At 38.8% G+C, this 27,044-nt stretch overlaps 1 pseudogene; it reads right to left on the bottom strand.

Annotated features, from left to right (window-relative positions):
• Positions 1 to 6,945: 6,945 nt before the first annotated feature.
• LOC150035890 (uncharacterized) lies at positions 6,946 to 26,474 on the bottom strand (annotated as a pseudogene).
• Positions 26,475 to 27,044: the final 570 nt, after the last annotated feature.

Raw genomic sequence — 27,044 nt, 5'->3', positions numbered from 1 at the left:
CTGAACTCTGCTCAACTTAATTATACTAGTATTGAAAAAGAGCTCCTGGCTGTGATTTTTGCGTTGGAAAAATTCCGGGCATATCTATTGGGAACAAGGTACTCATTCACACTGATCACTCGACAATCAAATATCTGATGATAAAGAAGGATGCAAAGTCAAGGTTGATCAGATGGGTTCTCCTCCTTCAAGAATTTGATATCGAGATAATTGATCGGAAAGGGACAGAGAAAAGTTGCGGATCACTTGTCCAGATTAGAAAATTCTGAGGTTGACCACAATGAATCTGAAGTGAGTGTCGTGTTCCCGGCTAATGACTTGGGATTTGATCGTGTGTAATGTGCATGCATGATGATGTGCTACAAGCTCATGTTGCCATAAACGTGTAACGCAAAATGTAATCTTATGCTGTGTTATTGCTCATGCACATTTTATGCGATACTACTTCTAGATATATGCTTGTAGTATGCTATGGAGTAATGCATTGTCACAAGTTTCCTTGCACTGAAACCAAGTATAATTCCAACGCAAGTTTCTCAGAGTAATCCGAGGTCGAACATAGGGATTGTTGTCGTTAATGTGTAACATTTGTGATATATGCGACCGGTTTTTACAAGATTGTGTGTTTGTACAGAAAAGTAAATTGCGGTAAAGTAAAAATGTGCAGATAAACTAAAGTTGCGTTAATAAAATAAATTGCGATGAAAATAAACCTAAGCTAATGTGATGCAAGATACAAGATAGATGATATACACGATACTGAGTTCGAGACTGACTGTGAAGTTTATACAAAGGATCGTGGTATGCGATGGCAAGTCTTTATGGATGAATCAGAAGGAGAAAGAATAATTAGTACAAACGTCGTAAGTTTTTTTAATTGCGTTAAAGATGTAACTAAGGTTCCGCTTTCCCTTGGCGTACACCTCTTGGTGATCGGCCGCGTTCCCATATCTCTATGGTGAAACAGGGATGAACGTGGTGAACGCAAGGTGTCTTCCATCTCTAGAAGTTCTTGCTTTAGTTAACGCAATCTTCCAACTGTGTCTCGATAGACAATATGGCATCTTCACTTCTGCTCTCATAGGTGAAGATGTTGTCTAGCATGCCTTGACGAAACTTAATTATTTCCTTAACCCAATTAATATACTTGTTTAATTATTGCTAATTACCCATGGGATTAAGAAAACGTCATGGAGAAAATGAATTATGGGTGAACGGAAATAGACAGAGAAATGATCATGGAAATGATCATAACATTCAATACTAAGATTAAGCGTCTGATACATGGTGTGAATGATAGGGATTAAGAAGATGAGTACAAGTGATGATAAAGAGATAGAAACAAATACAGAAGACTGTCAACGTCTTGACATAGATCTGAACGGAGGTTTTGCTTGCCAGCGTGTGGAATGGATGAATAGAAGAGCTTCCCTCTCAGGCTTGCTCGTTTGGTAGAGGTGACCTTCGTACAGAGCTTTGACGGCGGGGATCGGAAGGATTATTTGCCCGGAGACTCACCTCTCAGCCTTGTCTCTTCATTCTTCCCAAATCTACTCTGATCAGTCGCTCAATCAGTCTCTCTCTCATATCAGTATATACACTTCTCTCTGTATTCAAGCATCCCTTTTCAGTGGAATAGCCGGAGCTATTTATAGGCTAAGCTTTGACTCTCTGACTTGTGGTCCCTACTTTATTGTTAAGGCAGTTCCTGAAATGGTGGAGAGAATATTCCTTCTGTTACGCAATCAATCCCGTCCGAAATGCACAACGGTCAGTGTACACGCATCAGAATTCTCTGCATTTGCGTTGCTCTTCACATCTTCGATCGTTTGCCCGCATGCGGTGTTGTTTTTTATTACCGCATGAGGTTGAAGTTGCATTGATCGCTTAGCTCTTGATCAATTATCGCATGCACCGTCGTTGCGTTGATCATCTATTCATTCCTGAATGATGGGCGCAATGCGACATAGATGCGTTGTTCTTTTTATCTTGAGCCTTGAACGCATGCGGTGACTTGATTTCCTGCAAAACAGACTTGAAATATCCTTTTCTACCATCGCAATGATGTTAGTAGGTGTATTGACAACAATTTATAATTCTCGCATTTCTTAGCCAATTTTTATACAATCGACGCAACTTTCCTTTCTTTTGGCTGCAATATTTAAATAAAACAATATAAATAACTTTTATTTCTACAAGTTATCACACCCCCAAATTTAGATATATTCTTGTCCTCAAGCATATCTTCTACTAAGGCAATATTGTTCTATTCCTATCCTAAATTTTGCATCGATTGGTTGCTCCGAATTGTCCACCTAGGCAACATTACTTAACAGTACAATTTCCTTCTATACTTGATAATTTCTAACAAAGCCCTACTTTATTCTCCTATACCTCAAATTTCTGCTCAAAAATGCTTTTCTAGTTTTAAAAAGAATGTTTACCTCTTCTTGTGAAAACAACTTGATGCGTCTAGATGCGATGGTCAAATTTGCATCATTTATTAGAAACTATTGATCATGGTTATACCCTTCGTTTTGGCTTGTTCCCACGGGTGTCATGCAAACATCCAACTACGGTTGTGTGCCAATCTCAACTTTAACTCTTGAATTTCAGAGGAGTTATCTCTTATTTCTTTTATTTTTTCCTTTTTCTCATCTTTCTCTTTTCATATTGAGTTGTTCTTGGAAACCCACCTTCGTTTTGGCTTGCTCCCATGGGTATCATGCGAACATCCAACTACGAGCAGGCTTCTTTCACAACTTAACTCTTATCAGGTTGGGATTTTTTTGGAGTTTCCCTTGCACTGACATTGGAGTTTATATGAAAACAATTTTTTTTTTTAATGATAGAAACACATTTTTCTTAATGACCGCATCACTTAATCTCCTCTGCTCAGACCTTCTCCACCCCCAAATTTAGAGATGCGCAAGGTCTTCATTGCGTTGTTTGGACAGAATAGACAAACACTTAGACAAAATTTCAAAAAGAAGGTTTGAGCAGAATTTTGAAGGATAAAATTTAAAATAGTGCTATAGCCACGAATTAACTAAGTGTTAGTTAGAAAATACAAAGTGTGGGAAATGTTACTAAGTGTATGCATATTATACATCATGGCAGCACAATGAATAACACAAAATAGAAGATCAAGAATATCGCAAATAATGACAAAGGATGATAAAGAAGAGGCTATTGCGTACTTGAAAGAATTGTTACTTAGTTGTATTAAAAATTAACTAAGTATACAAGGAATTACAATTAACACAACACAAAATTTTTATCATGTACAAAGAATCAAAGAATCAGCTTCTTTACATAGAAAAATAATAAATGAAGTTATCTTTTGTTTTTGATTCAGACGGATGCACGATTAAAAATTAACACCATGCTTCCATTAATGCAAATACATTTTTGCTGATGATGGGCAACAACGCATGTATCATTACAACAAACCATTTAACTCAATGCGTTTCTAGAGGACGGGCGCACGATATTTCTACTAGCGCAACACTACCTCAACATAGTGCGTTTTCACTAAGGATGGGCTAACAATACATATGAGCACAACACACCTCTCAACGCAATGCATTTGGGTATAATGGACGCAAAGTGTATCTGTTATCATGAAATGAACCCATCATCGCATTGCATACAAATTTTTTTTTGTTTCCTTCTTTAATTCGTCAATAACGCAAGTCAAAAAGACATTGCGGTGTTCATCGTTTTATTCAGTCATTCACAGAAATTGTAAGAACAGCGCTACTGATGCATATTAAACATGACATGGAAATACACAAATGAATTAAATTGAAGGTAAATACAGAAAGCATTAAAGGCTAATTCTAATAACCAGTAAATAACGTAATTTTAGAAAGCAGTATATAAAAGCTGTAAGGAAAGAAATTAAACATAGATATAGGGGTGCTAATTGGAAGAGTTTTCAGAATTACCGCAACAGCATCCCCTACAAGCGGTTAATCCTACTTGCTCAAGTCAATGGTCTCCATGTGTCAATCCACATCGCCCCCGTAATAAGGCTTAATTCGTTGACCATTGACTTTAAATGCGTTGTTTCTGTCTTTAGTTGTCAGTCCCACTGCGCCGTTGGGAAATATAGTCTTGATGCGAAATGGCCTAGACCAGTGAAACTTCAACTTCCTTGGAAACAATCGCAAACGTGCGTTAAACAATAATACCTGTTGACCTTCGATGAATGTTCGGTTGTTTATGCGGTCATCATGCCACTTCTTGGTTCTCTCCTTATAGATCTTGGCATTTTCGTAAGCATCTCTTCACCATTCGACCAACTGGTTTAGTTGCAACTTCCGAACTTTCCCTACACTTGTGATCAAAGTTCAACTTTTTGCATGCCCACATCGCCTTGTGTTCCAACTCAAGAGGCAGATGACAAGCTTTTCCAAAGACCAGGGCATATGAGGACATGCCGATTGGAGTTTTAAAGGCAGTTTTATATGCCCACAACACTTCATCGAGCTTGGGTGACCAATCCTTCCTGGACGTACTGACTACCTTCTCCAAGATAGTTTTTATCTCTCGGTTAGAAATCTCTGCCTGCCCATTAGTTTGTGAGTGATAAGTGGTAGCAACTCTATGGTTGACGTTAAATTTAGTCAACAGGTTGGTAATTATGCGGTTGATGAAATGTGAGCCCTCATCGCTGATTAAGGCCCGTGGCGTTCCATATCGAGCAAAGATATTCTTCTTGAGAAATTTTGCCATCGTGGCCGCATCATTCTTAGCACATGTGATGGCCTCAACCCACTTTAATACGTAATCAACCACGACTAGGATGTATTGATGACCTTCTGATGGTGGAAATAGGCCCATAAAGTCGATTCCCCATACATCAAATAATTCAATCTCCAAGATTGACGTCAAAGGCATTTCATTTCTTCTAGACATGTTCCCCATTCTCTGGCATCTGTCACACTACACAACATGGGCATGAGCATCCTTAAATAGTGTTGGCCAGAAATAGCCATTCTGTAGGACCTTTGCGGCGGTCCTCTGCCCCCCAAAATGTCCTCCATAAGGGGACTCATGACAAAGCTCTAGAATGTGCTTGACTTCATGCTCAGGGACGCATCGACATAAAATGTGATCAGGTCCAAGTCGATACAGAAAGGGGTCATCCCAGAAATAAAGCTTGACGTCATGTCTCAGCTTCTTCTGCTGGTAAGTATAATCCTCTAGTACTTGGCCATAAATGATGAAGTTCACAATGTCCACATACCAGGGAACATTAATACCTACCGACATCAGCAGCTCATCAGGGAATCTTTCTTCAATATCTTTTTCTTTCTCCTGAACCTCGCAATTCTCCAATCTTGAAAGATGATCAGCGACTTGGTTTTCGGTGCCCTTCCGGTCCTTAATTTCTAGGTCAAACTCTTGCAGAAGCAACACCCACTGTATTAGTCTCGGTTTCGCATCCTTCTTTGTCATAAGATATTTGATCACAGAATGATCAGTATACACCACAACGTTTGTTCCGATTAAGTACTGTCGGAATTTCTCTAGTGCAAATACCATCGTGAGCATTTCTTTTTCTATGGTTGTATAATTCTCCTACGCACCATTCAACGTTTTGCTAGCATAATAGATAGGATACAATACCTTATCCTTGCGTTGACTCAAAACTGCGCCTACAACATATCCACTAGCGCCGCACATCAACGTAAACGGTTGTGTCCAATCCGGCTCAATCAGAATGGGTGCGGTGATGAGCGCATTCTTCAGTGTGTGGAATGCTTCAATGCACGCATCATCAAAATCATATTCGCGGTCAGCCTCAAGGAGCACACTTAGGGGCCTTGCGATTTGGGAGAAGTTGCGAATAAATCTTCGATAAAACCCCGCATGTCCCAGAAAGCTCCCAAGTGTTTTCACGCTCACTGGTGGGGGTAGCTTGGAAATTGCATCGATTTTCGCCTGATCAACTTCCAATCCTGCCTTCGATATTTTGTGACCTAGCACAATTCCTTCTTCAACCATAAAGTGACATTTCTCCCAGTTCAGAACAAGATTAGTTTCCACACATCCCATCAAGACTTTCTCAAGATTAGATAAACAGGAGTTATAATTATTTTCGAAGACTAAAAAATCATCCATAAATACCTCGACTGACTCTTCCAAGTAATCTGAAAATATCGCCATCATACATCGTTGGAAAGTACCTAGTGCATTGTAGAGCCCAAATGTATGCGACAGAATGCAAACGTGCCAAATGGGCACGTGAAGGTTGTCTTATCTTGATCCTTCAGCGTAATTGCAATTTGGTTGTACCCTGAGTAGCCGTCAAGAAAACAGAAGAATTCATTCCCAGCAAGTCGTTTTAACATCTGATCAATAAACAGGAGTGGGAAGTGGTCCTTTTTAGTGGCCAAATTTAATTTGCGATAATCCATATAGATTTTCCACCCCGTAGTTGTCCTTGTGGAAATTAACTCATTCCTGTTGTTAGTGACGACTGTCATTCCCCCTTTCTTCGGAATGCATTGCACTGGGCTCACCCAGCTGCTATCTGATATAGGGTAAATGACGCCTGCATCCAACCACTTCACTATTTCTTTCTTCACAACCTCCCTCATGGTAGTGTTCAAGCGACGTTGCCTTTCTATCAATCCCGTTCTTCCTTCTTCTAGACGAATCTTGTGCATGCAATATGAGGGACTGATTCCTCGAATGTCTGTTAAGGTCTATCCTAAAGCCTTTGCGTTGTTTTTCAGGATCTGGATAAGTGCATCCTCCTTCTCCTTATTCAGCTAGGCAGATATAATAACCGGTAACATGTTATTACCTCCTAAGTAAGCGTATTTGAGGTGCACAGGTAACAACTTCAATTTTAACACAGGTGGTTCTTCTAAGGATGGCTTACTGCATTGCGATTTTCGTTCAGATAACTTGAGTGTTTCAAAATTTGATTTAACTTGTATTGCGGCGCAATCCTCCTCCCACATTGCGCCGATTCCAAATTCTTCTTCTTTCAACTCTTTCTAGGGGTTCGTGCCAAGGTTCTTCTTGAAATTCCTCAACATATTGACAATTCTCCATATCACTCGGGTATTTCAACGCGTTGAGAACGTTGAACTGCACTTTCTGATCGTCAACCCTGATGGTCAGTTCTCCCTTTTGTACATCGATCAGTGCTCGCCCTGTTGCAAGAAATGGGCAACCTAAGATGATAGGCACCTCTCTGTCAGCTTCATAATCTAATATGATAAAGTCAGTAGGGAAGATGAACTTATCTAGTTGCACGAGTGCATCCTCTATTTTGCCCTTGGGATGCGTTATAGATCTATTGGCCAACTGCAATGTAATTGTGGTTGGTCTTGCATTGCTGATATTTATCTTCTTGAAGATCGACAATGGCTTTAAGTTTATACTCGCCCCTAAATCACACAGCGCATTTCCGACCTTCTTCCCTCCTATTGAGTAAGGCAATGTAAAACTCCCAGGATCTTTCATTTTGGTGGGGATGTTGTTCTGAAATAGTGCACTGTATTCATATGTTAATGCAACTGTTTCATTTTCCCCGATCTTTCTTTTGTTAGCAAGTATATCCTTAAGGAATTTCACATAGCTCGACATCTGTTCCAAAGCTTCTACTAAGGGAATGTTGATGTGTAGTTGTCGAAGGACATCTAGGAACCTCTAAAATTGCTTATTATCATCTTTCTTCTTCAGCCTGGACGGGAAAGGTGGAGGATTCTGCCGTACTTCCTGTTCAACTGGCTACTCATTGAGGTTCTGTGCTTTCTATGTGTTAGTAATTAGAGGTTGCGTTGATTTTGATTCAAGTCTTGCTGAGATTCATCTCTTATAGATGTGCTTACTTCTGAACTGGTGATTCTATCATTAGTGGTTGATTGGTCATCGTTGGTTGCTAAATCTACTGATCTTGTTATTGAATCTGGTACAGGTGGCATAGAGGCTATTGTCTTACCACTTCTCAATGTCACTGCTTGACATTGCTCTTTACCATGTGACCCCGATGCTCCCAAACTGCTGGGCAGCCTACCAATCGTTTCATTCTTAAGTTCAATCGCAAGCTGTTCAACTTGGTTCTCCAGCCCTCTAAGGGAGGAAGCTTGCGATTGTCTAATTGCCTTGCTCTTCTCGATATAATGTTTCAACAACATTTCCAGAGACAAGGTACTACAAGAGGTATCAGAAAAGAACGGTTGTTCATAGGGTTGTATACTTTGAGAATTACCTGAGCTGTGATCCTGATTAATGAAGGCCGAAGGGTTGCCTCGATTCCCCTGGTAACTATTCTCATGATCACTTTGGCTCCCCTAGTTGTGATTCCCATCCCAACTGAAAGTTGGGTGATTTCGTCAACTAGGGTTGTAGGTGTTGCCGAACGGTTCATTGGAGACAGAGTATACGGGTTGTTGATTCCACGGGCAGACTTCCACTAAATGTCCCTCTCCAGATTGAACGAAATTCATTGTGGCCAAGCGTGTCAACGCAATTCATTGTGGAAGTCTGCCCGTGGAATCAACAACCCGTATACTCTATCTCCAACATCCTTCTCCATATTGAACGTAATTCATTGCGGCCACGTGTGTTAACGCATTGATTTGCGCTGATCCTTGAGAGAGATATCTTTGTTGATTAGCCATAGTCTGGAAGAGCGAGGTTATTGTGGTCATTTGGTCTACCAGGGTACTCATTGCATCAGTTAGTACAACGACATCTTCTGCTCTTTCTTGCTCCAAACCTCTTTCCTCAAACTTGGTATCTAACCATTCATCTGAATTTCGTGAAATGCGATCTAAGATGCTCTTTGCTTCCATAGACGACCTGTCCATTAATCCTTCTGCTGCGGAGGCATCAACAACTGCTTGCGTTGTTTGATCCAAGCCATTGTAAAAAGTCTCCATCAGAATGCAATCGAGAATCTCGATATGCGGACAGCTCTTCACTAATTGTCTGAATCGCACTTAGGAAGTGCTCAAAGTTTCATAGCTCTTCTGTTCGAAATTCACCACATCCCTCTGTCTCCTTGCGTTGACGGCTGAAGGGAAGAATCTGTTCATGAACCTTTCAACCAACTGATCCCATGCGTTAATCTCATCTGGCTCTAATGACTAAGCCCACCTCTTTGTTTCATCTCGCAGTGTATGCAGGAAGAGATATAATCGAAGTCCTTCTTAAGTCACACCAGGTATGGAGAATGCACTGCACATGTCTATAAAGCTAGTCAAATGAGCATGCAGTTCTTCTCCTTGTAATCCTCCAAATTGTCCCGCATTTTGGATCATTTGCAGCATAATTGGTCTTATCTCAAGACTTGCATTCTCTTCAACTGTAGGTCTTGAAATTCCTGGCGAGAAGTTATGAAAATCTGGTGCCGCATAGTTTCTCATTCGGATGTTGCGGTCAGCCGCAAGAAAAACTGGATCTTGCCTCAGTCGGTTCACCTCTTGATTCCCTATGGGTGCCTCATTGTTATCTTCCATATTTATTCACGGCTTAAGTCGGCCCTGATATGCTTTTTCGCAAAAAATATACCTAATCTCTGGGTCAGCTTAGAATTTCTGGATCGCTCCAGTACTCATAAATCGTCAGACTGCTCTCCGCGATAAACAACCATTACAAAGAGATCTGTCCTATAAAACATCACAAACGTACTCAACACTAACCTTTACCAATCCCCGACAACGGCACCATAAACTTGATGACTTGGGATTTGATCATGTGTAATGTGCATGCATGATGATGTGCTATGAGCTCATGTTGCCACAAACGTGTAATGCAAAATGTAATCTTATGCTGTGTTATTGCTCATGCACATTTTATGCTTGTAGTATGCAATGGAGTAATGCGTTGTAACAAGTTTCCTTGCGCTAAAACCAAGTATAATTCCAATGCAAGTTTCTCAGAGTAATCCGAGGTCGAACACAGGGATTGTTGTCATTAATGTGTTACATTTGTGATATATGCGACCGGTTTTTACAATTAATAAAGATTGTGTGTTTGTACAGAAAAGTAAATTGCGGTAAAGTAAAAATGTGCAGATAAACTAAAGTTGCGTTAATAAAATAAATTGCGATGAAAATAAACCTAAGCTAATGTGATGCAAGATACAAGATAGATGATATACACGATACTGAGTTCGAGACTGACTGTGAAGTTTATACAAAGGATCGTGGTATGCGATGGCAAGTCTTTATGGATGAATCAGAAGGAGAAAGAATAATTAGTACAAACGTCTCAAGTTTTTTTAATTGCGTTAAAGATGTAACTAAGGTTCCGCTTTCCCTTGGCGTACACCTCTTGGTGATCGGCCGCGTTCCCATATCTCTATGGTGAAACAGGGATGAACGTGGTGAACGCAAGGTTTCTTCCATCTCTAGAAGTTCTTGCTTTAGTTAACGCAATCTTCCAACTGTGTCTCGATAGGCAAAATGGCATCTTCACTTCTGCTCTCATAGGTGAAGATGTTGTCTAGCATGCCTTGACGAAACTTAATTATTTCCTTAACCCAATTAATATACTTGTTTAATTATTGCTAATTACCCATGGGATTAAGAAAACGTCATGGAGAAAATGAATTATGGGTGAACGGAAATAGACAGAGAAATGATCATGGAAATGATCATAACATTCAATACTAAGATTAAGCGTCTGATACATGATGTGAATGATAGGGATTAAGAAGATGAGTACAAGTGATGATAAAGAGATAGAAACAAATACAGAAGACTGTCAACGTCTTGACATAGATCTGAACGGAGGTTTTGCTTGCCAGTGTGTGGAATGGATGAATAGAAGAGCTTCCCTCTCAGGCTTGCTCGTCTGGTAGAGGTGACCTTCGTACAGAGCTTTGACGGCGGGGATCGGAAGGATTATTTGCCCGGAGACTCACCTCTCAGCCTTGTCTCTTCATTCTTCCTAAATCTACTCTGATCAGTCGCTCAATCAGTCTCTCTCTCATATCAGTATATACACTTCTCTCTGTATTCAAGCATCCCTTTTCAATGGAATAGCCGGAGCTATTTATAGGCTAAGCTTTGACTCTCTGACTTGTGGTCCCCACTTTATTGTTAAGGCAGTTCCTGAAATGGTGGAGAGAATATTCCTTCTGTTACGCAATCAACCCCGTCCGAAATGCACAACGGTCAGCTGTACACGCATCAGAATTCTCTGCATTTGCGTTGCTCTTCACATCTTCGATCGTTTGCCCGCATGCGGTGTTGTTTTTTATTACCGCATGCGGTTGAAGTTGCATTGATCGCTTAGCTCTTGATCAATTATCGCATGCACCGTCGTTGCGTTGATCATCTATTCATTCCTGAATGATGGGCGCAATGCGACATAGATGTGTTGTTCTTTTTATCTTGAGCCTTGAACGCATGCGGTGACTTGATTTCCTGCAAAACAGACTTGAAATATCCTTTTCTACCATCGCAATGATGTTAGTGGGTGTATTGACAACAATTTATAATTCTCGCATTTCTTAGCCAATTTCTATACAATCGACGCAAATTTCCTTTCTTTTGGCTGCAATATCTAAATAATACAGTATAAATAACTTGTATTTCTACAAGTTATCATTGGACGAGAAGAACTGCCCTGGTATGCAGACATCGTTAATTATTTGGTTTGTGAAAAATTTCCTTAAGATTACACATATCATCAACAGAAGAAGCTCAAGCATGAATGCAAGCATTATTATTGGGATGAGCTGAATCTATATAAAAGAGGTGCAGACCAAATCGTTCGATTATGCGTACCAAATACTGCTCAACAACACATATTGTCATAGTGCCACGATTCGCCATATGGAGGGCACTTTGGAAGAAAACATACTGCAGCCAAAGTTTTGCAAAGTGGATTCTTCTGGCCGTCATTATTCAAGATGCTGCTGACTACGCAATGAAATGTGATCGGTGTCAATGCACCGGTATCATTTCATGGAAGAACACAATGCCAATGAACACTATCTTGGAGCTGAAATTATTTGAGATCTGGGGGATTGATTTCATGGGACCATTCCCTCCTTTGCATGGCAAGCATTATATCTTATTGGCTGTCGATTACGTTTCCAAGTGGATAGAGGCAATTGCATACACTGCAAGTGATGCGGCGGTAATCTCCCAGTTTCTCAAGAAAAATATTTTCACTCGTTTTGGCACTCCTCGTGCTATCATAAGTGATGAAGGATCACACTTTGTCAACCACAATATAAAGGAGTTGCTGCGTAAGTACAATATTCTCCACAAGGTGGCCACCGCATACCTCCCGTAAAAATGGCCAGGCTAAAGTGTCCAATCGTGAAATTAAATTGATACTTAAGAAGGTAGTTAAACCTATGCGAAAGGATTGGGCAATGAAGCTTGATCATGCGTTGTGGGCATACCAGAGCACATTTAAAACACCAATAGGTATGTCTCCCTATGCGTTGGTATTTGGCAAGGCATGTCATCTACCTTTGGAGCTGGAGTATAAAGCATTGTGGGCGGTCAAGAAACTAAATTTCGATTTAAAGAAAGCAGAAGAAGCACAAAAACTACAACTGGTCGAGCTAGAAGAATGGAAGATCAGCGCATATGAGAATGCGAAGATTTATAAAGAGCGCTCCAAGCATTGGCATGATAAACGCTTATGCGCTAAAAACCTCCAAATCGGGCAGAAGGTCTTACTCTTCAATTCAAGATTGCGGCTCTTCCCAGGAAAATTAAAATCACGCTGGTCCGGTCCCTTCATCATCAAAGAAGTATTTCCACATGGTGCGGTGGAACTAATCACCGAGGATGGCAGTCGAGCATTTAAAGTTAATGGACAATGAATCAAAGCATATTGCGGAGGAGATTTTCAGCCAGAAACAGCCTCCACAAAGTTGAAAAACCCAGACTATCCCTTACTCAACTCTTGAACTATTAACTCTTCATCACGTTACTACTAACTGTATTTTACTTATTTTTCTCTCTAAAAAAAATTATTAAGAAAAAACTACTTGTTTTGTTTTGAAATCATTTGACCCTCTCTTTGTCTGTTTACAATGATTAAGGAACAGAATTGCAGAGATACTACAAGAAGAAGCAAATATTATGATTCCATCACCGTAATCCACAGAAGCAAAGATTGCCACAAGGATGGATGCATCAAATTTTGTATACTCTTCCCTATCTTTATTTCAAATTTTGCGCTATCACATTGCATGTTATTTTTCAAAGTTTTATCACCGCATCCTCCCTAATTACCGCAATCATTTAACAAGTAGATAAATTTAGTAGTTTACCGCATTATGTTTCTTTCCCAAGTATGATTTCAATGATGAAAAATATACTTCTATCCTTTTCGTCTATACTAGAGTCAACTTAAATCTTAAGATAGTCACCTCATGAAATATTTATAGAAGTTAGGAGTTTGCTAGCTTTCTTTCAAACTCTCTTTACAACGCATTCTATGACCATCGCATGACTTATTTTAATTTCCTTTGGCAATGAGGACATTGTCGTATTTTAAATTTGGGGGTAAGGTATTTATGGTATTTATTTTCGACATTGCTCTAAAATTTTTTTTTGAAAATTACGATGTTAAGTAATGTGCTAGGTGGAGCATTTAGAGCAACCAATCGACGCAAAATTTAGGATAGGAATTGAGGAATATTGCCTTAGTAGAAGATATGCTTGAGGACAAGCATATATCTAAATTTGGGGGTGTGATAACTTGTAGAAATACAAGTTATTTATACTGCTTTATTTAGATATTGTGGTCAAAAGAAAGGAATGCTATGTCAACTGTATGGGAATTAGCTAAGAAATGCAAGAATTATAAATTGTCACCAATACACCCACTGACACCATTGCGATGGTAGAAAAGGATGTTTTCATTCTGTTTTGCAGGAAATCAAGTCACCGCATGCGTTCATGACTCAAGATAATCTGAACAACGCACCTAAGTTGCATTGCGCCAATCATTCAGAAATGAATAGACGATCAACGCAATGATGGCGCATGCGACAATCAATTAAGAGCTAAGTGATCAACGCAACTTCAACCGCATGCGGTAATAAAAAATAACACCGCATGCGGGCAAACGATCGAAGATGCAAAAGAGCAATGAAATTGTGGAGGATCCAGACACGTGTACAGCTGACCGTTGTGCATTTTTGACGAGAATGGTCACGTAACAGAAGAAATATTCACTCCACCATTTTCGGAATTGCCATAACAATAAAATGGGGTCCACAAGTCAGAAAGTCAAAGCTGAGCCTATAAGTAGCCTCTGAAATTCTATTGGAAAATATACTTTGATGGAAGACGAGACATACGTAGTGGAATTAGGATCTAATTACACTCTAATTGCTTCTAATTGAAAGGAAATAAGCATGCAAATGGAGGGAAAAAACAGTAAATAAAAGTGGATAGGAAACAACCTTTATAGCTTCTGAACACCGCTTTTCCTCACTGAATCTCGACTCGAACTCTTTTGGACCACCACTAGAGTTGACCTACTATCCTCTGGACTCAGAACCGGGTTGTGGGACCTAGTGGATGAAGGAAATCGAGAGAGAGAAAAGAGATGGAAAATAAGAATGAATTTGGGTTTGAGTTTTTATTTCACTGAAAGAAAAGAGAATTTCCCATCCCAAACTTAGAAAACTTTTTTGGCAAAATGAATTTTTTTTTTTTCAACTAAATTGAAAAGCCCAATTTATAGAAAAAAGTCATGCAACAATTTTATGAATCAAATCCATAAAAACCCAACACCTATAATCCACTATCTTAGTGAGCTTAATGTCTCCATTATAAGCCAACACCTAGCCCACTATTTTGTTAGTGGAATTATCCAACAAAAGTTTGGATTTTCCCACTAACTTTAGTCAAAGGGCAAAATAGTCATTTGGTCAAAGTCAAACTTTGAGCAAAAAGTCAACATTTTGACTTTTTATGATTTTTCCGTGTTCACTAATTTTAACCTCCCGAGCATGAATCCACATTCATTTTCTAGAAATTCAAATCACATTTGAATATAAGGTCGGTCAAAGTTTGACTTTTCAAAGTCAAAAGTCAACTTTTTAACTTTTTACATCTTTGATCATTTCCATTATTTTCGAGCTTCCAAATGTGAATGTATTCATATTCTTGATATTTAAATCACATTTAAATATTAAAGATGTATCTCTAAACTAAAAACCTAACCACTATATCACATATACTTATCGGTTTCTCTCTTTTCACCTAATTCGAACAATTCAAATTATTCTATCACATTGTTCTAAGTTTATTCCATATGAGCTAGTAAGGGAACCTAATGGACCTATAGATCATGTGCTCCAACGATCCGAGATTAGCTGGCTAAACTCTTTAGACGGAGCTAATCAACATTCGTTAACTAACGGGTTATTCCACTAGAGTCTCATAGTTGCACTCCCCTCACTATAGATATATTTGTGTCCATTTGACATAACCATGATTAGTAAGCTAATCCTTCACAGGTTGTTCGTAATCTTGGCTGGGTCATAAAAACCGTTTTGCCCCCGAGACTACATCTTATTCCTTAAGTTTCACTGATCCTCTTATGAACAATTGGTTTAAGGTCCAACCTATAAACCGAATCCCTTTCTGGCCAAGGAGAGGGTGGGGCCCATTGTTCAAGACCTAGACTCAGTACTAAAGGGAATAACCTATCTACTATCCCTATAACGGGTAGGAGTGAATTCCGTCTTGCACCCTATGTTCCCAGCTATCCACCCGATCTTACCCCTGAAATGGGAGGCTTATTAGGCCAACGATATTGAGCTACCCTCACCTATGTAGATCTAAGGATAATTCCGAGTGAATAGGAATTCATAGTTAGATCAGGATTAAGATTAAGTTACCTAGGTCATTCATTAACGAAATAGTCAGTTTTATACATAAAACGGCATTTAGAACGTAAAAAGTGATTATTTCATGGTTCAGTCTTATGTAAATACTTTACATAGGATGCCCCCACTCACATATCTCTATATGAACAATTCAGGATCATATCGTTTGTACTAACTACAAAGTGGGTCGTATCCATAGTGTCCCCAGAATAAGGCGCCCAACCTTAGTCATATACTATAGACCATTTTGGCTATATATTTGACCTTGATCCACCTTTATGTCACTACATAAAGTTTAAACTACATTAAATAGCCCCAGGACCTCAGTCTATTAGATTCAAGATTACAATTTCAATAACAACTTTATCGAAAAACAAAACAAAATATGTTTATTAATTTACAAACTACGAGTTTTAGGACATAAAATCCAACAAACTCCAACTTGGACTAAAACTCCTAGTGAAGTATCGCAATGTTGAATTTAAGTGAGAAACATATGAGTACAATAAACATATGAATACAATAAACTAGGGCATATACCCAAAAGTTCTCCCACTTGTCCTAGTTTACAAACTTCGTAGACCTAGACTCTGTAGGTGACCTTCAAACACTTTAGCCGTGAGGGCCTTTGTAAAAGGATCAGCAATGTTTTGCTCAGAAGATATCTGGGTCACTACAACGTCTCCACGATGTACAATCTCCTGGATCAGATGGTATTTGCACTCAATATGCTTGCCGTGCTTGTGGCTTCTTGGTTCTCTTGAATTTGCTGCACCACTATTATCACAATATAAGGTGATAGGCAGATGCATATTTGGAACGACTTCCAAATCTGTCAAGAATTTCCTCAACTATACTGCTTCACAAGCAACTACGTATTCAGCTTCCATTGTGGAGTTCACAATACAGTTTTGCTTCACATTTCTCCACACTACCGCTCCTCCATTAAGAGTGAACACTGATCCAGATGTAGACTTTCTAGCATCTTTATCGATTTGAAAATCAGAGTCAGTGTATGTAGTAAGGATCAAATCCTTAGTACCTTACATGAGCATGTAGTTCCTCGTTCTCCTAAGATACTTGAGGATATTTTTAACAGCAGTCCAATGATCATATCCAGGATTGGACTGATACCTACTGACTATCCCTACCGCGTAGCATATGTCAGGTTTAGTACATAACATTGCATACATCAGGCTCTCTACTGCGGAAGTATAGGGAATGCGTCTCATATCCTCAACCTCTTGTGGTGTCTTAGGACATTGATCATTTGACAAATGAATTCCATATCTGTAAGGTAATAGACCTCTTTTGGAATTCTGCATCTTATACCTAGACAAAATTTTGTCTATATAAGTTGCTTGAGTCATGGCTAGTGTTCTATTCTTGCAGTTCCGAATAATCTGAATCCTGAGAACATACTGCGCATTTCTGAAATCTTTCATTTGGAACTGCATTGCTATCCATTTCTTGATGTCAATTAGGTAACCTACTTCATTCCCAATGAGTAGAATATCGTCAACATATAAAACTAAGAACGCTATCGTAGAATTGACGATCTTCTTGTAAACACAAGGCTCGTCAACATTCTGTTCAAAGCCATAAGATTTGATCGCAGTATCAAATCTTATATTCCAAGATCTAGAAGCTTGTTTCAACCCATAAATAGATTTTTGAAGCTTACAAACCTTTTGTTCTTGACCTTGTGCAATAAACCCCTCTGGTTGAGCCATATAGATACTCTTCGCAAGATCGCCGTTTAGAAAGGCTGTCTTGACATCCATCTGCCAAATTTCATAGTCATAAAAGGTGGCAATGGATAAGAGTATTATAATCGACTTAAGCATGGCAATGGGAGAGAAAGTTTCTTCATAGTCACTCCCTCTCTCTGGGTATAACCCTTTGCCACAAGTCGAGCCTTAAAAGTCTGCACTTTACCGGCTTGGTCTCGTTTTCTCTTGTAGATCCACTTACAACCAATTGGTTTTACATCATTTGGTTTATCTACAAGTTCCCAGACAGAATTGAAGTACATAGACTTCATTTCGAGGTCCATGGCTTTGACCCACTAATCACAGTCCACATCTTTTATTGTCTGTTTATAGGTCGATGGATCCTCTATGCCGTCATCAGGTATAACAACTTGTGTTTCTGTTAAACCCAAGTAACGGTTAAACTAATGAACAACCCTCCCACTACGTCGAGGCATTCTCAACTCTTGAGAAGGATGTGACTGACAAGATGTACTAGTTTTATCTAATACTTTAGTAGATGAACTAGCTCTATCTGTAGCGTTTTTGGAAATTTCATTCAATACTAGTCTACTGCAAGGTTGATGACTTCTTATGTGGTCTTCCTCTAAGAATGTGGCATTTGTCGATACAAATACCTTATTCTCTTGAGGATCGTAATAAAGATCACGTTTTGTTTCTTTTGGATAACCTACAAATAGACATAGTTTTGAACGACGTTCCAATTTTTTAAGATTTTGCACTAACATGTGTGTCGGGCATCCCCAAATCCTAAAGTGACGTAAACTGCCTTTACACCCTTTCCATAGCTCATAAGGTGTTTCTAAAACACTTTTAGAGGGAATGTTATTCAAAATATAGACAGCAGTTGCTAATACATGTCCCCAAAAGGAATTAGATAACCAAGCAAAGCTCATCATTGAGCGAACCATGTCCAACAAGGTTCTGTTTCTTCTTTCAGATACACCGTTCTGCTAAAGCATATTAGGTGCAGAGAGTTGTGACTTGATTCCTTGTTCTATCATATAGTTATGGAATCTTAAGTCCATGTACTTCTCACCTCGATCTGATCGTAGTGTCTTAATTATTTTACCTAACTGGTTCTCAACCTCAGCCTTATATTCCTTGAACTTTTCAAAAGAATCAGACTTGTAATGCATTAGGTAAATATGACCATACCTTGAATAATCATCAATAAAATTGATGAAATATTCATACCCACCTCGTGCTTTGACATTCATCGGTCCATAGAGGTCCGAATGTACGAGCTCTAAGGTTATTGTGGCTCTGAGACCTTTACTAGTAAAAGATCTCTTAGTCATTTTTCCTTTAAGACAAGACTCACATGGAGGTAAAGAATTGTCTTCTAACTGATTTAGGAGTCCATTCTTAACCAATCTCTCAATCCTATTGAGATTTATGTGACCAAGTCTTAAGTGCCATATATAGGCATTAGAAGAAACTTTTTGTCTTTTATTCTGAGTTTCGACTGTTCTTAACATCAGTATTTAAGAAAAAATTTTCTTTAGTTGGTCTTAACTTATATAAGTTGTTTTCAAGTATAGCAGAACAAATTTGAATACCTTTTCTGAAAATGAACGCTTCATTAACTTCAAAAGATATTTTATACATTTGTTCCATAATACAACCGATAGATATTAAATTCCTCTTCATAAGAGGTGCATACAAAACATCTTTAAGTATGATATATTTATCGTTAAAAAACAACTTCAAGTCTCCCACTGCTTCAGCCGAGACAACCTCTCCTGTTCCAACCTTGAGGGTGATCTCGCCTTCTTCAAGCTTTTTCCAGGAACTAGTTTCCTGAAAAGAGAAGCAAATATGATTAGTGGCTCCTGAATCCAATATCCAGGTTGAGGTATCATCCTCCACTAAACATGTCTCAGCAACTAGTAAATCATATTTACCTTGTGTTTCTTTCGAGGCAGGGGCCCAAGGACATTTCTCAGTAAACACAAATCTCAAGTCATCTATTACTAGTGTTGAATTCATATTGTTTTTCCATGTTGAGTAATTATCGCCGTTTAGTTTCTTAGAAGCTAAGAGTTGATCTAAAGAGCTAGTCATGTTGAAAAGAAAAAAAAAATCCTTTTTAGTAAAAACATTAATCTGTTAAATCCAATCAAGTTTAGCAAAAAAATCTAATAATGTACCCTTCATTATTATATTTTGCAACGATATTTCAATGGTTTAGAATAACCTCCACCGAGGGGTGATCGACTATTCCTCCGTTGAACCAAGACTATCTTGACTAGATACTATCACCAGAATAACTCTTATTCCTATAGTAACTCAGTTATCTCTTGGTCAAGAATTTACTAACACTTAGTAATTCTCGTAAGTGTGACCCTCCATTTTCAGACCTCAAAGATCGGAATCATTATGCTCTCGAAGTTGGAAAGACAAGAATGAAAACGGACCTGAGAGACCCTATCAATTTCTAGAGTTCGCGGAGTTCCGAATCCTATAATACAACCCTCTGATTGGTAAGGTCGCTCCAGGGCAGACATGCAGGCGCATTATAGGAATCTCACGGTGCGACCTAATGGAAGAGACCGTAGGATGTGTTGACACACTTCCTTCTCCCACTTACTATGAACAACTTCCCCTATTCACCTTGGTATTGACTCATGCAAACACTCTCCGAATGGAGTCCACTCCCAGGGCGGCCCAAAGCCAAGCATGAATCTCACGGTGTGAACTCTTAGGGACGCTAGAGCTAAAAGTACATTACTTCTCTCCAGCTGAAGTGTTCTAGACGGTTAGGGTATAAAATACTTAGCGATACATTTCGGCTAACTAAACATATCCTAAGTCTAGGTGATTCATCCGAGTATAACTTTTATACTGGATTTTTAACCTACGATGTCTAGGTGATAAACAAATTTTATTACCTCACACCGCTCACGCATGCTCATAAAACCGGTTTAACCTAACTCAGACGCCGGCTCGATCTCCAGGTAGTAGGTGTTCCGTGAACCGTCAACTTAAAAACCTTCAACCTTAGTCATCTTATCTGACTTTTTGCCAAGATCTTGTCGGGTGAGTTTTCTTGTAACTTCGGTTTTACAAGATATCGACCTATTTTCTATGAAAATTGGGATTGCTCGATGGTTAACCCTAAATGAGCATGCATCTTATCTTTGTTATAGATTTTAGAAGTCTAGGTTATTTTATAACAATTATAAAATAAATTATAACAATTATAACCCTAGAGCATTCATCTATAACATGCTTCCTTCAATCAAACATGCTTTAATATAACACTTATATTAAAACTAAGCATGCATAGTATATATTTTATAACACTTATAAGATATAACAAATGCATGTCACATGCTTTTCCTATGGTGGGGTTTTAAAATTATATGGCATACTATATGCACACATAATCAAACAACATTATACATCACATGCATAATAGGTAAACAACACTAAAGTGGATCTATTTTGGCATTAAAACCAAACAAATAACAAATTTATTACAAAATTCAGCAATCAACTTCCCGGAATCGGCTTCAAACACTTTGAACCATCTTCAACCGACCAAAAAACTCTCGAATTGGCCCAAAAAACTCCCGAAACAAAGTTGAACCGGTCAAACCGGCTCAACCAGGTCAAACGGATCGGTCCAGATCGTCTGGATCGACTAGTTAACACTTGCTAGTGCGGTCAATGGAGGCGTGGGTCGGGTCGCGTCGATGGAACATGCGGGTCGCGAGCGGAGCGGGTGTCGAGCTAGGTCGGATTGCGGAATGGGTCGGAAAATTTTTTCGACAGCTGGCGCGCGTGGGGGTTCCCCGAACCGGTTTAGACCCAGGCTGGCAGGTCGGGTCTGGGTAAGGTAGGTGTACGAAGCTAGGCGCGCGTACGAGACAGCTTCGAACCGGGTTGGATGGCTGCTCGGGTCGGGTATAGGAGTCATTCTCGAGTCTGGAAGCAGAATTCGGGTCTATGATGCAATTTTTCTCCAATTTGCTGTTGTTCTCTCTCCCAGAATCAAGAAATTACAGCCTAATTTCAACTCTAATGACTCCAAAAAATTTACAGACCCTTTTTTGCACATTAGTGCTCATAAACATGTGAGGAATTACAAATTTTCACAAGAAATTTAGAGAAAAAAATGCCAAAATCATAATAAATCCAGTTTAGTCCACATTTCATTCAACACTTGAATAGATAAGAAAAAAAAACATCCACCAAAAGAAATTGAGCGTAATTCTAGCATGCTCTGATACCACATGATGGAACACGAGACATACGCAGTGGAATTAGGATCTAATTACACTCTAATTGCTTCTAATTTAAAGGAAATAAGCATGCAAATGGAGGAAAAAACAGTAAATAAAAGTGGATAGAAAACAACCTTTGTAGCTTCCGAACACCACTTTTCCTCGTTGAATCTCGACTCGAACTCTTTTGGACCACCACTAGAGTTGACCTACTATCCTCTGAACTCAGAACCGGGTTGTGGAACCTAGTGGATGAAGGAAATCGAGAGAGAGAAAAGAGATGGAAAATAAGAATGAATTTGGGTTTGGGTTTTTATTTCATTGAAAGAAAAGAGAATTTTCCATCCCAAACTTAGAAATTTTTTTTGGCAAAATGACAAAAAATTTTCAACTAAATTGAAAAGCCCAATTTATAGAAAAAAGTCATGCAACAATTGCATGAATCAAATCCATAAAAACCCAACACCTATAATCCACTATCTTAGTGGGCTTAATGTCTCCATTATAAGCCAACACCTAGCCCACTATTTTGTTAGTGGAATTATCCAACAAAAGTTTAGATTTTCCCACTAACTTTAGTCAAATGGCAAAATAGTCATTGACTTTGACCAAAAGTCAACATTTTGACTTTTTATGATTTTTTCGTGTTGACTAATTTTAACCTCTCGAGCATGAATCCGCATTCATTTTCTCGAAATTCAAATCACATTTGAATATAAGGTCGGTCAACGTTTGACTTTTCAAAGTCAAAAGTCAACTCTTTGACTTTTTACATCTTTGACCATTTCCATTATTTTCGAGTTTCCAAATGTGAACGTATTCATATTCTTGATATTTAAATCACATTTAAATATTAAAGATGTATCTCTAAACTGAAAACCCGACCACTATATCACATATACTTGTTGGTTTCTCTCTCTTCACCTAATTCGAACAATTCAAATTATTCTATCATACTGTTCTAAGTTTATTCCATATGAGTTAGTAGGGGAACCTAACGGACCTATAGATCATGGGCTCCAACGATCCGAGATTAGTTGGCTAAACTCTTTAGACAGAGCTAATCAACATTCGTTAACTAACGGGTTATTCCACTAGAGTTCCGTAGTTGCACTCCCCTCACTATAGATATATTTGTGTCTATTTCATGGTTCAGTCTTATGTAAACTCTTTACATAGGATGCCCCCACTCATATATCTCTATATGAACGATTTAGGATCACATCGTTTGTACTAACTACAAAGTGGGCCGCATCCATAGTGTCCCCAGAATAAGGCACCCAACCTTATTCATATACTATAGACCATTTTGGCTATATATTTGAACTTGATCCACCTTTATGTCACTACATAAAGTTCAAACTACATTAAATAGCCCCAGGACCTTAGTTTATTGGATTCAAGATTACAATTTCAATAACAACTTTATCGAAAAACAAAACAGAATATGTTTATTAATTTACAAACTACGAGTTTTAGGACATAAAATCCAACATACTTGATAGGGGCATATTTTGATATTTGTATACTGAGAGAGAGATTGGTCTGAAGAGCCTAATCGGAGAAGATCCGAGAAGATTTAAGAGATAAGGCCGAGAGTTGAGTCTCAGGGAAAATCTTTTATATCCCCGCCATTGAAGCTGTACCAAGGTCACTTCTACCGGACGAGCAAGCCTAAGAGGAAAGCTCTTCCCTTCATCCACTCCACACGCCAGCAAGAAAATCCACAATCCAGATCTGTGTCAAGACGTTAGCACTTTTCTGTATTTGTTTCTATCTCTTGATCATCAATTGTATTCATCTTCTTAGTCTATCATTCACACCATGTATCAGGCGCTAAATATTAGTATTGAATGTCATGATCATTTTCATCTCCATCTTTCTGTCTATTTTCGTTCCTCCATTAATCACTTTCTCCATGATGTTTCCTTAATTCCTTGGTAATTGGCATGAATCTAACAAGTAAATTAATCTGTGCTAAAGAAATGAATATGTTTAGCTAAAGCATGCTAGACGGCATCTTCACCTGTGAGAGCAGAAGTGAAGATGCCATTCCTTCTGTTGAGAGAAGGTTGGAAGAATGCGTTAACTAAAGCGAGAAATACTTCCAGAGATGGAAGAAACCTTGCGTTCATACGTTCATCCCTGTTTCACCACAGAGATGTGGGAACAAGGCCGATCATCGAGAGGTGTACGCCAAGGGAAAGCAGAACCGTAGTTATGTCTTTAACGCAATTAATAACTTGCGATGTTTATACTAGTTATCTTTTCTATTTCTGTTTCATACATAAAGACTTGCCACCCATAACACAACCCTTTGTATAATCTTCACAGTCAGTCTCAAACTCCGTATCATGTATCATTATCCTGTATCTTGTATCATAATAGCTTAGGTTTACTTTTATCGCACTTTATTTTATTATCACAACTTTACTTTACCGCAACTTTAAATATCTGTATAAACACAACTTTTATTAATTGAAAAACCCTCGGTTGTATATATCACGAACATAACGCACTAACTAAGCAATCCCTGTGTTCGACCTTGGATCACTTCGAGAAACTTGCGTTGGAATTATACTTGGTTTCAACGCAAGAAAACTTGTGACAACGCATAGCATACTACAAGCATTCTATTAATAACGCATACATTTAACAGTAGTATCGCATAAAGTGTGCATGAGCAACAACACAGCATAAGATTACATTTTGCGTTACAAGTTTATGGCAACATGAGCTTGTAGCACATCATCGTGCATGCACATTACATTCATCAAATTCTGCATGTCAGCACTTATCCGTAGTTGGATGTCCGCATGACACACATGGGGGCAAACCAAAATGAAAGTAAGTCACCAGAATCAACGCATAAATCAATGACCGCAACTCCACTACCAAATCGGTATGAGTTTAGTCTGAGGAAGAGTGCATTGCTCGTAGTTGGATGTCCGCATGGCACACGTGGGCGCAAGCCAAAACGAAGAAAAGGCACTCGGATCAGCGCAAGGTCAGGAAAAAAATAGTAATGAAGAAATTTTTTGTGCAAGGATAAATCATTTGACACCCCGGTGAAAAATTTTCTTTTTGAAATAAATCATGCAATGTTCCAGAATTTAGTAAAGTCCTTTTGAATGTGAAGCTTGTAATTCCTAAGTCGTCGAAATATTTTAGGAAGAGACTTGAATAAGACTTAAGGAAATTCTGGCATATAGGATTTGAACGAAGTATCCTTGAGAAATCTAGGGAAAGAAAACTTTGCGGTTAACTTGCTAAAAGAATCTTTAGCTTATGCTTGAGGACAAGCATTGTTTAAATTTGGGGGTGTGATAACGGGCAGAAATGCACGTTATCATGGTACTAAATTCTTAAACAATGTTAGATTGCATTGATGAAATATGTTAAATTGCGTCCATTAAGCATAAATTCTATAATATTGCGGTCGCATGCATCCTAGACTTAGGGGCATCGCATTTACATTGGGAAATGACTTGTTGTGCATGGTTGTAACATGATCGCAAAGTTTGACGCATTCCCGAGTAATGCTAGCTAAAGATCTTCTCAACCCGTTCATCGCATACTCATTGCATCTATCAACGCAAATCTCTTTCTCAAATCCGCCGCCTTTATTTACTTCTTTTTCATCAATGCAACAACACACCCACACTTATTTATTTACTTGGTTACCACAAAGTTTTCATAAACATTATCAATGCAACTATTTTCACAAGTCCCTATGTTCGACCCTGGACTTACCAGGAAACTGAGAGGAATTTACACTTGAATTCCACTGGGAAAACTTGAGTGCACAACGCAATCCATCAACGCATATCATCCATATTTCCACTTAATAAAATAACTCATCACTCTTCTTTGTTTTGAACCTCTTTCCTCATACCCGTTATTTAACCACTCATTTGTATTTCGTGAGATGCGATCCAAGATGACCTTTTCTTCCATATACGTCTTGTTCATTAATCCTCCTGCCGCGGAGGCATCAGCAACTGCTTGCATTAATCGATCCAAGCCATTATAAAAAGTTTCCATCAGAATGCAATCAGGAATCCCGATGTGCGGACAGTTCTTCACTAATTGCCTGAATTGCACCCAAGTAGTGCTTAAAGTTTCATAACCCTTCTACTCGAAATTCAACACATCCCTTCGTCTCTTTGCGTTGATGGCTAGAGGGAAAAATTTATTCATAAACCTCTCGATCAACTGATCCCATGCATTGATTTCATTTGGCTCTAATGACTAAGCCCACCTCTTTGCCTCATCCTGCAATGTATACGGGAAGAGATACAATCTAACTTCTTCTGAAGTCACACCAGGTATGGAGAATGCGTTGCATATTTCTACGAAACAGGTCAAATGAGCATGCAGGTCTTTTCCTTGTAAACCTCCGAATTGTCCCACATTTTGAATCATTTGAAGCATAATCGGTCTTATCTCAAACCTTGCATTCTCCTCAACCGTGGGACTTGAAATTTCGAGCGAGAAGTTATAAAAATTCAGCGCCGCATAGTTCCTCATAGGGATGTTGCGATTAGCAGCAAGAAATACAGGGTCTTGCGCTGGCCAATTTTCCCCTTGATTCTCTTCGGGTGCCTCATTATTATTAGCCATGTTTCTTCTCCGCCTAATTCGATTCCGATGTGCTCTTGCCCAAAAAATACACCTGATCTCTAGGTCAGCTTAGAATTTCTGGATCATTTCCAGTACTCATAAACCATCAGACTGCTCTTCGTGATAAACAATCAGTATAAAGAGATCCGTCCTGCAAAATATCACAAAAATACTTGACACTAACCGTTACCAATCCTCGGAAACGGCGCCATAAACTTGATGACATTAAAATTTAATTCCTTTGTTATACATGCACTGTGATGATGAAAGAATGTGTTACTACGTCTAAGTATATGCATTGTTAATGATATGTTCGTAGTATGCGATGTAGTAGTGCTTGTCACAAGTTTCCTTGCGCTGAAACCAAGTATAATTCCAACGCAAGTTTCTCAGAATAATCCAAGGTTGAACATAGGGATTGTTTTTGTTAATGCGTTACTTTTGTGATACATGCGACTGTAACGACAAATTTTGAATCTATGAACTACAAGTCCATGCCATAAACTTGATGACATAGATTTTATGCGATGATATGCGATACTACTTCTAGATATGTGTTATTAATGAATG

The sequence above is a fragment of the Benincasa hispida genome, chromosome 5, assembly GCF_027475165.1.
Source record: "Benincasa hispida cultivar pf3 chromosome 5, pf3_genome.v1.1, whole genome shotgun sequence".
Classification (NCBI taxonomy): domain Eukaryota; kingdom Viridiplantae; phylum Streptophyta; class Magnoliopsida; order Cucurbitales; family Cucurbitaceae; genus Benincasa; species Benincasa hispida.
This window is presented reverse-complemented; position numbering and strand designations above follow the sequence as displayed.